This window comes from Bubalus bubalis, chromosome 4 (genome assembly GCF_019923935.1).
Source record: "Bubalus bubalis isolate 160015118507 breed Murrah chromosome 4, NDDB_SH_1, whole genome shotgun sequence".
Lineage (NCBI taxonomy): Eukaryota > Metazoa > Chordata > Mammalia > Artiodactyla > Bovidae > Bubalus > Bubalus bubalis.
The window spans coordinates 163,864,877-163,877,708 of NC_059160.1; the positions used below are offsets into that span (position 1 = coordinate 163,864,877).

Sequence of the window (12,832 nt, forward strand, 5' to 3'; positions counted from 1 at the left end):
ATTTCATCATATGCACCTACAGCCTTTTCAGGCAGACACTCAGAAATAAGGGTCTTCTCCCATGCCTTAAACATGCAGTTTCTGTTTTTTATAGGAAAGGGAAGAGCAGAAGTAAAGAAAAACTGATGTTGAATTTACCAAGAAAATCAAGTTCAGAGGGAATCCTGAGGTTGGATCTCATTCTTTCCAATTAATCTATACTTTTTCTTTGCTTAGATTTGTAAATTTATATTTTAATGTAATTTGTATGTAGTAATATATTAAGAACCTGCCTGCAATGTGGGAGACCTGGATTTGATCTCTGGGTCAGGAAGATCCCCTGGAGGAGGGCATGGCAATCCACTCCAGTATTCTTGCCTGGAGAATCCCATGAACAGATGAGCCTGGCAAGCTACAGTTCATGGGGTTGCAAAGAGTCAGACATGACTGAGCAGCTAACATTTATATATTTTAATATGATTTTATATTATAAAAGTGTGCAAAAATTGTACAAAGAATTCCTGTACTTTTTGCTCAACCCAGATGTTATGTCTAATATGTTGCTTAGTTGCTCAATCGTGTCCAACTCTTTTGCGACCCCACTAATTGCAGCCTGCCAGGCTCCTCTATTCATGAGCTTCCCTAGGCAAGAATACTGGAGTCGGTTGCCATTTCCTTCTCCAGGGGATCTGTCATCTTTCCAACCCAGGGATTGAACCCACGTTCCCTACATTGGCAAGTGGATTCTTTATCACTGAGCCACCTGGAAAGCTCTATATCTACTATGACCTGAATACAAAGATCAAAATCATGAAATTACCTTGATGCGGCACTCATCTGCTCTATAGACATCATGCCAACCTCACCAATTGTCTCACAAATGCCCCTTTTCTGGTCCAGGATCCAAACCAGACTCAGACATTGGGTTTAGCCTCCTTTAATCTTGAATAGTCTTACCTACATCTTTGGCAAGTTCAATTCCAGAGAAATAGAATATATCTATTGGGATATACTATCTACTTGCCCTCTGCTGTGCCGGCTAGGAGTGAGGGAACATCACATTAAAAAGGACAGGATAGACATGGTCCCTATCATCTGAGGGCTCTTGGGCCAGGGTTGAACACAGACAAGATCACAGAGGAAGTCAGTTAGTGTAAGACGGAGGGAAGGAGCATACAGGGTGGGAGGGCAGACTCCTAAACCAAGTGGGGAGGAGGCAAGAAAGGATTCCTGGAGGAGATAATATTGGAGGTGAGGCTCACGGGTGACTTACTCAGGCTGAGAGAAGGCCATTGCTGGCTTGAGACGGTAAGGCAGTGGCAATGGTATTAGTGAAAGCACTTTCCTCTGCTCCATGCCTCTTGAGAGCAAGTGGAAACCCAGGTCCAGTCTGGGAAGCTGTCAAAACTGTCCCGGTGTGGGAGGCAGGGGATACCTGAATGGAAGGATCAAAGAGAAATTTGATAGCTGCAATCCTGAAGTAATCACTGGTACCATACAAAGCCCTGAACGTGGTCAGGAAAAGCCCTTCCCTAAGAGGAGAGAGACCTGTGTGTGCGTGCTAAGTTGCTTCAGTTGTGTCTAACTCTTGCCAATCCTATGAAACCATCAGTTTCCTCTGTCCATGGAATTTTCCAGGCAAGAATACTGGAGTGGGTTGCCATGCCTTCCTCCAGGGGATCTTCCAGACCCAGGGTTCGAACCCGTGTCTCTTTAAGTCTCCTGCACTGGCAGGCGAGTTCTTTATCACTAGCACCAATTGGCAAGCTCAGACAGACCTGGATAAGGCCTAATTCTGGAAATGGGGTTGAGATTATAGTAGGAAGGACAGTCCCACAGCACTGGGAACAAGCTGGCCTGGGGAGAGGAGAATCCAGCCAGGGCAGTGATATGGCAGCTGGCCTGATTTGCTGTGTGGCTCAGCCTGGATGCTCAGTCCTCAGCTGCAGTTTAGGATCTTATTCTTGACCCAATGCCAGGCTAATCTCCAGTAAAAGCTGGTCTGGAGGTGCAAGGGTCCAGCCCTGGCCTTAGCTCCAGAGGCTATCCCTTCCCTTCTGACCCTTGTTCACTTCTGTTCGCAGACCTGCTCTCTCCAGATGGGCTGGGCTGGAAGCACTTCAGAAGAAGGGCTCTCAGCTGGACCCATCCGCTCCTTCCAACACTTGGAGAGATGTAAGTCTGCTCCCACGCTGCAGTCATCCTTCCTCTTGGCCCTTTGGCTGGAGAGGGAAGTCCAGGCGGCGGGGTGGTGGTGGTGGCGGTTGGGGCGGGGTGCGACTTAGCCTAACTAAATCCTCCAGGGTGAGGTGGAGGGAAGAGAGCAGGACTGGAATGTGAGGATGTTGGTGGGAATGGCTGCCCCTGCCCCAGTTAGCTTTTCCTTTGCCAGGATCGTAACTGAGGAGCTGGCTGCTATCCGGTAGTATTGATTAACATCCGAGCTCACCAGCCCATCTTCTCAGCACTATGCCCCTTCTCCATGCTTGGACAAGCCCGGTGTCCACAGATTGGCACCAAGCCCGTACTCACACGTTGATTTTAGAGCTGGGGTGGGGAGAAATGATGGCTAATCTAGAAAACGATGTACTCATGGCTGGGTGCAGGGCTTCTCCTGCTATCAGGAAGTCCTGGGAATTCCATTTCAAGGAGATGTTGGGCAATGTAGAAAAAACAGGCAAGCAGAAACAATTCGAGATTTATTTATGGGCCAATGCAGCCCACCACAAGTAGTTGGACAGTGTCTCTGAGACCCCTGGGGGTCTCCTGTGTGGAAGTGAGCGATGTGATTATTTTGGTAATGAAACTTACTTTATGTCTTGGGAAGAGAACCTCAAGCTTCTTCGATCCCCTTCTATCATATAGCCTTGGCAGCTCTGGGAGATATTTTCCCAGTTAAGCACACCAGCAGCTGCTGATTTTGGCTATGAGTTTGCCTTGCTTATTTCTTGGGAGGAAAGAAGATGCTCTGCTGTCCTCAAAAGCTACCAGTGGAAATCAAGACAAAAACACAGAACAAATGGGCCAGGAGGATGGAAATCCCAGGGCATGCTCTGGGTTCCTCTCCTCAGCAGAAAGCCGCAACACCCAATGGTTATAGACTCTCCTCCTGCCAGGCCTGGGGCTGCATGGTGCTCCTCAGGGCTTCTCCCACCCGGCATTTCAGGATACGAGATGGAGTGGAGTGGCAGGTTTCAATGAGGACAGTGAGAAAGGTACTTGGACATCTCCTATTTATCAAAATATTTCCTCCATCATCGCGTTACCAGTTCGACTGTAAGTGACTCAGTTCTTTGGATGTCAACTTTTCCCGCTCCTGGGTTCTGACTTGAACCAACCGAAACTCCAGTCATCGTTTGTGTCTCAGATGGTAAAGTGTCTGCTTGCAACGCAGGAGACCCGGCTTTGACCCCTGGGTCAGGAAGATCCCCTGGAGAAGGAGATGGCACCCCACTCCAGTACTCTTGCCTGGAAAATCCCATGGACAGAGGAGCCTGGTAGCTACAGTCCATTGGGTTGCAAAGAGTCGGACACGACTGAGCGACTTCCCTCACTTTACTATTGCCAGGCAAGGTTATACTTAATCCTAATCTTATTTTTATACTGTACCCATTTTTCTGATTAGAAAGTTGAGTATCAGAGAAGACAAATAATTTACTCAAAGTCAGATAGTTAGTAATTGGCATTGCTGGTTAGTTGATCACCCAAAATACATGAAATGTTAAATACCAGAATAGACTGTCTTCCTGGGAAGACATGTGCCATTCCTTCAATATGTATCTATCTATATCTATATGTTCAGTTCAGTTCAGTTCAGTCACTCAGTTGTGTGCAACTCTTTGCTATCCCATGGACTGCAGCAGGCCAGGCTTCTCTGTCCTTCACCAACTCCCGGAGCTTCCTCAAACTCATGTCTGTTGAGTCAGTGATGCCATGCAACCATCTCATCCTCTGTTGTCCCCTTATCCTCCCACCTTCAATATTTCCCAGCACCAGAGTCTTTTCTTTGAGTCAGTTTTTTGCATCAGGTGACCAAAGTATTGGAGTTTCAGCTTCAGCATCAGTCCTTCCAATGAATATTCAGGACTGATTTCCTTTAGGATTGACTGGTTGGATCTCCTTGCAGTCCAAAGGACTCTCAAGAGTCTTCTCCAACGCCACAGTTCAAAAGCATCAATTCTTCTGCACTCAGCTTTCTTTATAGTCCAACTCTCACATCCATACATGACTACTGGAAAAACCATAGCCTTCACTAGATGGACCTTTGTTGGCAAAGTAATGTCTCTGCTTTTGAATATGCTGTCTAGGTTGATTAGGGAAGCTTTTCTTCCAAGGAACAAGCATCTTTTAATTTCAAGGCTGCAGTCACCATCTGTAGTGATTTTGGAGCCCCCCAAAATAAAGTCTCTCACTGTTTTCATTGTTTCCCCATCTATTTGCCATGAAGTGATGGGACTGGATACCATGATCTTAGTTTTCTGAATGTTGAGTTTTAAGCCAACTTTTTTGCTCTCCTCTTTCACTTTCATTAAGAGGCTCTTTAGTTCTTCTTCACTTTCTGCCATAAGGGTGGTGTCATCTGCCTATCTGAGATTATTGATATTTCTCCCAGAAATCTTGATTCCAGTTCGTGCTTCATCCAGCCCATCATTTCTCATGATGTACGCTGCATATAAGTTAAATAAGCAGGGTGACAATATATAGCCTTGACATACTCCTTTCCCGATTTGGAACCAGTCTGTTGTTCCAGGTCCAGTTCTAACTTGCTTCTTGACCTGCATACAGATTTCTCAGGAGGCAGGTAAGGTAGTCTGGTATTCCCATCTCTTTAAGAATTTTCCAGTTTGTTGAGATCCACACAGTTAAAGGCTTTGCATAATCAATAAAGCAGTAGATGTTTTGGTGGAACTTTCTTGCTTTTTTGATGATCCAATGGATGTCGGCAATTTGATCTCTGATTCCTCTGCCTTTTCTAAATCCAGCTTGTATCTATATCTATATATCTGGCAAATCTAACTCAGCAGTAATATGTATGCATCTATTTCACAGTCAAGGAAACAAATGTAAAGAACCTAAAAACACTGGAAGAAACTCAGCATCTTTAGAATGATATGTAAAATTACTTTGAAAGTACATGGAAATTAAAAATAACATGAAAAAGATATTGCCTCAGGAAATAAACTTTAAAAGCACCAAAACATTCCTTAGAATATAATTAATGTTAGTAAATGATATAATAATGTAAAAATGGATGAGAGTATTTTCTAAATAAATTATTTCAAAACTCAGAGATGTGGAGAAAAGAGAATAAAGTCAATGAAATAAAAAAGTGGGTTAAAGAGCCGAATTAATGTAGCTGAAAATTGAATTTGTAAGCTGGAAGAGGTCAACAAAGAATTCTTCCAAAATATAGCCCCAAAGACAAGGAAATGGAACGTATTAAAGGAGCATAGTGAGACAGAGAGACTTATAATATTATTCCAAATTCTGCCCAATTCAATTTATAAGAGGGGAAAAAAAAAGCAGAGAAGTGAAGGGAGGAATAAATAACAGAGGACAAAATTTTCAGAAACGAAGACATGAGTCCTTGAATCTAAATAGCCCACTGGGTGTTAGGTAGGTCAAATGTAACACACAAATCACGTGTACACACTGCGGTCATATTGCAGGAAAAAAGTTTCCTAAAGGCTAATAAAGCAAAACAAAAGAGAATGTAATTTCTTTATAAAGGAATAAGAACAGATTGGAACTGTACTTCTTAAAAGCAAGAGAGGATTTCTGAAAGCAATAGAGTAATATCTTCAAAATTGTTGCCATGTGATTTTTAAATTGCAATTCTATCCCAAGCAATATAAAAACAAATAAATACTAGGGAAAAATAGTTTCTTAAAGCCTTTTAAGAACTCTGGAAGTTTACCAGTGAGAAGCCTTACCAGAAAATTTGGAGAATCTATTCCAGCAAAATAAAGCAAAAATATTGATAATTAAATTTGAAGAAGACTTGGAATATAGGGAATAGTGGTCAGCCAAAAAATAATTAATTCTAAATAAGTATTTATTTTTAAAATAATTAATGACAATTAATACAAACTTGAATTTATAGTTCTAAATGATTTCAGGAGAGGTCAGATCATGGAAGAAGGGAAAAGCTTTATATTTAAGAACTTTTAACATTTTTTCCGGCTTTTGAACAAGGGAAGACCCATTTTAATTTTGCACTTGGTGCCATAATCTATATAGCCACCTCTGTCACCCAAAGTGAATGCTTGAGATTTCTTTTGCTAAAGAAATGGGAACAAAGAGGTTCTGTATTTGAAGACATCAAGCAAATAAAATGGGGTGAGAAAAGGAAAATTAAGTTAGTTGCTAACAGATTTAGAGACATCCTTAGACCTCCACTGTCAACATGGGACATCGTGGGGTTTTTCATGGAACAACTGAACCACTCAGAGAAAAGGACTACATGTCCTGGCATTTCAGGGTCAGTAATATCGTTGGCAGTCAGTCATCCCACCAACCTGCAGTGAAACTCTTCAATGCTCTTCCATGCACAAAAGCCCAGTTTCCAAACCTTGTCGTCCCTCCAAAGATGACCCTGTATCCAGGGATTAATGCACTCCTTCTATTTCCCTTTCTGACCTTTAATTTAGGAATCGGACCCGCTTGCATTTATAAAATTACTAACACATTGCACCTCAGGTTCTATTTGTGTTCTTCACATTCATCACAACATCCTGGACTTCAGACCTTTTTTCATGCCTGTCTCTGTACTAGGCTGGCAGCTCCCTGAGGACACGGCCGTCTGTCTCTTGTTCACTGTTAGAGCCCAGAGTCCCCCCTGGTGCTTTCCCCACCGGAAACTGATTTGAGTGAACAAATGTGAAATACCTTAGTAAACTGTATGTGAACAAAATGACAGCTTCTGATTACAGAATGGATAGAGAGCAGATTCCAAGGAGGCCCGGGATCATATGAAGTTGATTCTAAGACCGTGTGAATGATAAATATGCTACCTGGGTCCCTGCATTCCCATCAATATCCCGAGCCTGCTGAGGCAGGTGTTGGGCAGGATGGAACACTTTATGGTTTCCTAGCTGGAGTGGAGCAGAAGCAAGGCAGAAACATCTTCCTTTTCTCTTCTTCCCTCCTTCATCCCCCTACCAACCACAAAAGGAACTTTTGAAGTTCAACATGATTCTTATTCTCCTTTGCTTTCCCAGAGCCTTCCTTGGTCTCTGGTTTCAGGCCTGAGAATAAATCTCTTGGTCACCCTACTCAATCAGTTTCTCCCAGAGAGAGGACCTGGCTGCAAGGATGACAGGAACCAGACTTCAAATGGTTTTCCAGGAGCAGAGGGAAGCGAAACCTTTTCCTGCCGTTTCCTCAGCCAAGGAATTAAGGGAAGGATGTGGGTCACAGGGCTACAGCAGTGTGAGGAGGAATTCCAGCACTGTCTTGAGGACTCATGGGAAGGTCTGTTTCCCTTCAGTAGAGGCTGCCCTTTGCTTTCCAGGCGGTGCCTGGCTCACCTCATCAGAGGCTCTGTGCTGGGAAACCAGTGCCCTGGCTGGCTTGGGTGGCTTCTACTAAGATATGCAGGAAGGAAATGAAGCCTTTTATTTCTATTATCCCTCCCTGGGCAATGGCAAGAAATTTTTGCCTTGAGAGCCTTTATTTTTCTAGGAGAATTGCCTTTTCCCTTTAGGAGAGATTCCTACCTCTCTAAGTAAGCATCTCCTTCCCAATAACCTCAGTCTGAGGGTGTCCTGGGGCACGGGCATTCTGTCTGCCTGGTCATGATCAATGCAGAAATAAAGAGCATGACGGCAGGAGCACACCCCCTCATCAGCCTGCTTTCCACATTATACGGTTTAAGGATAGCATCCTGCCACCCACATGGGAAGAAGCATGGTCTCTAGAATTGAGGTACAGCATGTGTGGTACCTAGGATCAGCTGCATAAAGTTTCAAAAAGAAATTCTGTGTCCTGCAACAGGGCAAGCAACTCAAATTTGGATTCAAGATACAAACTGAAAACGGAGAAAAACCCGGGAAGACCTACCGCTCAGTGGGCAGATGGTACCCTCCCCACAAACTTCAGTCATCATCTGCCTCCAGTGGATGCTTCACAGAGCCCTGCTTCTGCAGAGCCTCTCTGTTACAACATCTCCATGGATTCAGAGCTGGAGGAAACCCGACTTCCTGGGCTTCCCTCTCCAGTGTCCCAGCCAGGCGGGGCCGAGTGGTTCCCTCCCTCTGGTTTCTCAAAGCAGTTTCTCTGGGGACGCCCTTCCAGCCACCTTGTGTTTTTTCCTCCATGTTCTCTTTTGTGTGTGTGTGTGCATTTCTTAGCCCTTTTAAGTTCTTTTAACTGCTAAAAACTTTAACATATTAATCTCCTTCCTGCCAGACTCCGCATGGTACATTGTATTATATCTTGACTATGTCTAGACAAAGCTTAGCTCATGGGAGGTGTGAAATACATATGCATAAATGAATGGGGACTTCCACATACCAGTATTATGTGTCCAGCTCTATCTCTGACCATTCAAGGCCACTAAAAAGGTTGCTGAAACTCCCTTTGTGAGGGGGAAATGACACCCATGTATTCAGGCTCTTCTGGGGTTCCTCACTGGATAGAGCAAAGCCTGAGTCTTGGTTTAAAAATTAAAACTTTAAGGATTCTCAAAAGAACTGTGCTATAAAGCAATTCACTTTTCTACAAAATTACTCTGAGGTTATGCTGATCAACTTAGTGAGTTAGTACAGGTTTAGGAGAAAACATTCATTCTCAAGTTAGAGAAGCAAGCTTTTGTCCACCTGGCTTGTTTTGCACTATTTTAAAGCAGTCAACATTCAGAAAACGAAGATCATGGCATCCGGTCCCATCACTTCATGGCAAATAGATGGGGAAACAGTGGAAACAGTGTCAGACTTTATTTTTTGGGGCTCCAAAATCACTGCAGATGGTGACTGCAGCCATGAAATTAAAAGACGCTTACTCCTTGGAAGGAAAGTTATGACCAACCTAGATGGCATATTGAAAAGCGGAGACATTACTTTGCCAACAAAGGTCCGTCTAGTCAAGGCTATGGTTTTTCCTGTGGTCATGTATGGATGTGAGAGCTGGACTGTGAAGAAGGCTGAGCACCTAAGAATTGATGCTTTTGAACTGTGGTGTTGGAGAAGACTCTTGAGAGTCCCTTGGACTGCAAGGAGATCCAACCAGTCCATTCTGAAGGAGATCAGCCCTGGGATTTCTTTGGAAGGAATGATGCTCAAGCTGAAACTCCAGTATTTTGGCCACCTCATGCGAAGAGTTGACTCATTGGAAAAGACGCTGATGCTGGGAGGGATTGGGGGCAGGAGGAGGAGGGGACGACAGAGGATGAGATGGCTGGATGGCATCACTGACTCGATGGACGTGAGTCTGAGTGAACTCCGGGAGTTGGTGATGGACAGGGAGGCCTGGCGTGCTGCGATTCATGGGATCGCAAAGAGTCGGACACGACTGAGCGACTGAACTGAACTGAAAGCAGTCAAATGGGCTACACTTATTTAAATTTAAAATGTCTTTCCCCATATATGGTAAATTATACTGAGTAAAAATGATACTTGATTTTTAATGTCTTGAGCTTAGCTAAGAAACTGATATCTCTTTTCTTCAACATGTGTTGAAAGGTAGAGAAAGTTGCTTTAGTGGGCATTGTTAACTAAGGGCTTCCCTAGTGGCTCAGATAGTAAAGAGTCTGCCTGTGATGCAGGAGACCCAGGTTCCATCTCTGGGTTGGGAATATCCCCTGGAGAAAGGAATGGCTACCCACTCCAGTATTCTTGCCTGGAGAATGCCACGGACAGAGGCAGACATGGCTGAGTGACTAACACTTTTTATTTTCACATGTATGTCAGAGCTTGGCTAAACGGTTGCATTATAGATAAGCAGTACATGGTGGGTCTGTGGTGGCCTGGTGATGTTCAGGCTGCTCCACCGGGTTTAGTACACAGGATGTGTTTCCTGGTTTATGCTAACAGCTTGCCTTCTCTAAATATTTAACATAGCCAATTCCACACCTTCCAGCTCCTGGAGAACGGTGATATCTTTTTGAATTTTCTCCAACTTATTGTTTTTCTAGTCACATTTCAGTTGCTGCTTATTCTTTCAAGGTTCAGTTGCTTTTGGGTCTCCTTTAGGATCTTAAATTTTTTGCCTGTCTCACAGTCTCCAGATGTTAATTGAGACACAGTATTCTGTGGGGTGCTCTGGGAGTCAGGGGTATGTGCCAAGTCTTGGTTCTAGTCACTTCCTGCTTTGCAGCTTTTTTAGTCTCATATTTCCTTTGATTTTTAAGGACTGCTCTTGGTAATGGGTTATCATTTCCTGGTTGTGGTTTCTTATTCTGGAGTAGCTTCTTTTCAGGCAGCTTGGAATTGATGATTAGTTTATTTCTTAAAGCTGGGAATCTATCAATCACTGCAAATTTCTGTTCCTAATTGGGTACTTCACTTCAAACTCCTTGGGAAGCAATTGTTTTCACTGGAAATAGTCCATCCAAAAACAGTGCCAGGATAAGGCTGGCATATACCGAAGCGTGTACCCATTATGAACACACAGCTGGGAGCATGCAGGCCAATAAAAGTGTGCTCCCCATCTGGGCACCAAGCAAAGTACGTAGCATCAGAGGCTAGTGGCTTAGAAATAGGGTTGCATTTTAAAATATCTTATGACTGCTTTTGTCCCTCAGATTTCTAAATCTAACTAACATTAATATATGGCCATGAGAACTGAATAAGCTGTGTTAGAACACCAGTTCCAAAGTCAAACACTGGATCACATTTCAAGTTGAAAATCATCTCTTTGGCAGGCATAAATCCATAAATAGTGTGAAACTCAGCTGACCTAGAATTCCAAATTACACCGTAACTGGGGCTATGCTTTGCTAATTGAACAGATTACAACATTTTCTCCATTTGTTGTGAAGTAACACACCATTTGTTCTCTGTCGCAGGAAGTTCCTGTCTTACAAACTGTTCTAGCCATCACAGCACAGCAGTGTCTTTGTTATTCCATAGCATCATAACCTTATCAACTTTATGGGAGTGATTGTGGGCTAAACCTACATGAGGTACACCAAAGTTGGGGTATAGACAAAATTTAACAAACACAGGCGCACCTTTACCCCCTGGAACATAGAGAGTCCCCTTATGTGACCAGAATCCAAGTGATGACACGCAGTAAGCACACAATTATTATGTGCAATAGGTGCTCAGTATACATTTGGTAAATGGATTCATTTGTGTCTCTCCCCTTGCCCTCAGTTCCCAACAAACTCAGAAAATAGCATTTGATTAAAGAATAAATAGATGAATGAATGGTAAATACATATTTCTATTGCTTATTCTGCTGCAAATGCCCTCCAAGCATGGCAAAGCAGCCCCTGGGCATGAGAACACCTCTTTCCCAATTGTCCTCCTGGTTTTATTCTTGTGGCATTGTTGTTTATAAGCAGATTTCCTTTGATCATTTCCAGGACAAGAATGAATCATGCGTAGGTGGAAGTCCTCATAACTGTGTAACCTTGAAATATCTCCCAGCTCGGTTTTTTATAAAAAACTATTGCTCCCAACTTGAATCCTATTCACTATTTTTTTTTTTTTTTTTTTTTGGTTGCCCTGTGAAGCTTGGAGGATCTTAGTTTCCTGACCAGGGATCAAAGGATGTTCTCGTGGACCACCAAGGAATGCCCCCAACTTGACTTTTTTTTTTCCTAGATGGGTAGCCTGAATGAAAGAAAGCTCTGATTTTCCTTGTCTGTGGTTTAGACTAAAACCAAAGTCAATCCCTGACCTGGTATTCCCTCTGACTAGGTCTCCTTCTCCTGTGCATTTTCTCCAGTTGGAGAACTCTGTGAATCAGTGGGTCTCAGGCCAGATCAGAGTCACCAAGCTTGCAGAATGGTCGTCTGGAGCAGACAAGCGGCAGGAGGAACGGCCTGAAGGTGAAGCAAGGGCACACGTCACAGCAGCCATCCAGACTGGCCCTCTCTCTTCCCTTCCAGTTCTCTTGCCTGGAGAATCCCATGGACGGAGGAGCCTGGTGGGCTACAGTCCACGGGGTCGCAAAGAGTCAGACACGACTGAACGACTTCACTTTCACTTCCAGGGACCTTGGGCTCTAACTCTGGCCATCCTTGCCCTCCTTTGGAGAAGGCTCCTAAGACTGGCTGTAAAGGGGCATGTGTCCCTCCTGGTCTGACTCCCACCCCTCAGGTCCCAGAGGCCAGTCTAAATGGGAATAAGCATGCTCGCCAACTTTCCAGAACTTCCTCTCCCCAAGCTGGGCTGGACCCTTCCATGGAAGGAGCCATCTGGGAGCACCACGAAGGGTGGATATTCACAATCCAGTTGTTCTGTCCAATTACCGAAGCAAGGCTCCTACGTGGGAACCCACCCTCGCATGCCGGTCCTCCCTGTGCCTGGCTCTGAGGGGGACCCGCTCTCTCCACCAAGGGTCAGACTCCTGGTTTGTGTCCTGAAGTTTCACATGTTCATACTTTTGGCTCCTTTGGTTGCTGGTGAAAACTTGGCACACTTCATGTTTCTATTCCAATAACTTATTTGTTTTAAAATTTGGAATGTCTAAAAAATCAAGAGTTTAAGTCTGTGTGTGTGTGTGTGAGTGTGTTTGATAGAGCATACGGAACAATCCCTTCTTCCCCCTGGCTATTTATAACCCTTCCCAGGCACTGAAAGCACAATGGCCATAACTCTCATCCATTCAAAAAAAGTGCCGAGCGCAGCAGTTCCTTATTTTATATACCTCCTTGCTCTTAAGGGCTCACTGTTTGGATTTCTGA

The 12,832-nt window shown here is 44.0% G+C and overlaps 1 pseudogene; it reads right to left on the minus strand.

The window, feature by feature from the left end:
• Positions 1-10,020: 10,020 nt before the first annotated feature.
• LOC112584422 lies at positions 10,021-11,216 on the minus strand (annotated as a pseudogene).
• Between the last annotated feature and the right edge of the window lie 1,616 nt (positions 11,217-12,832).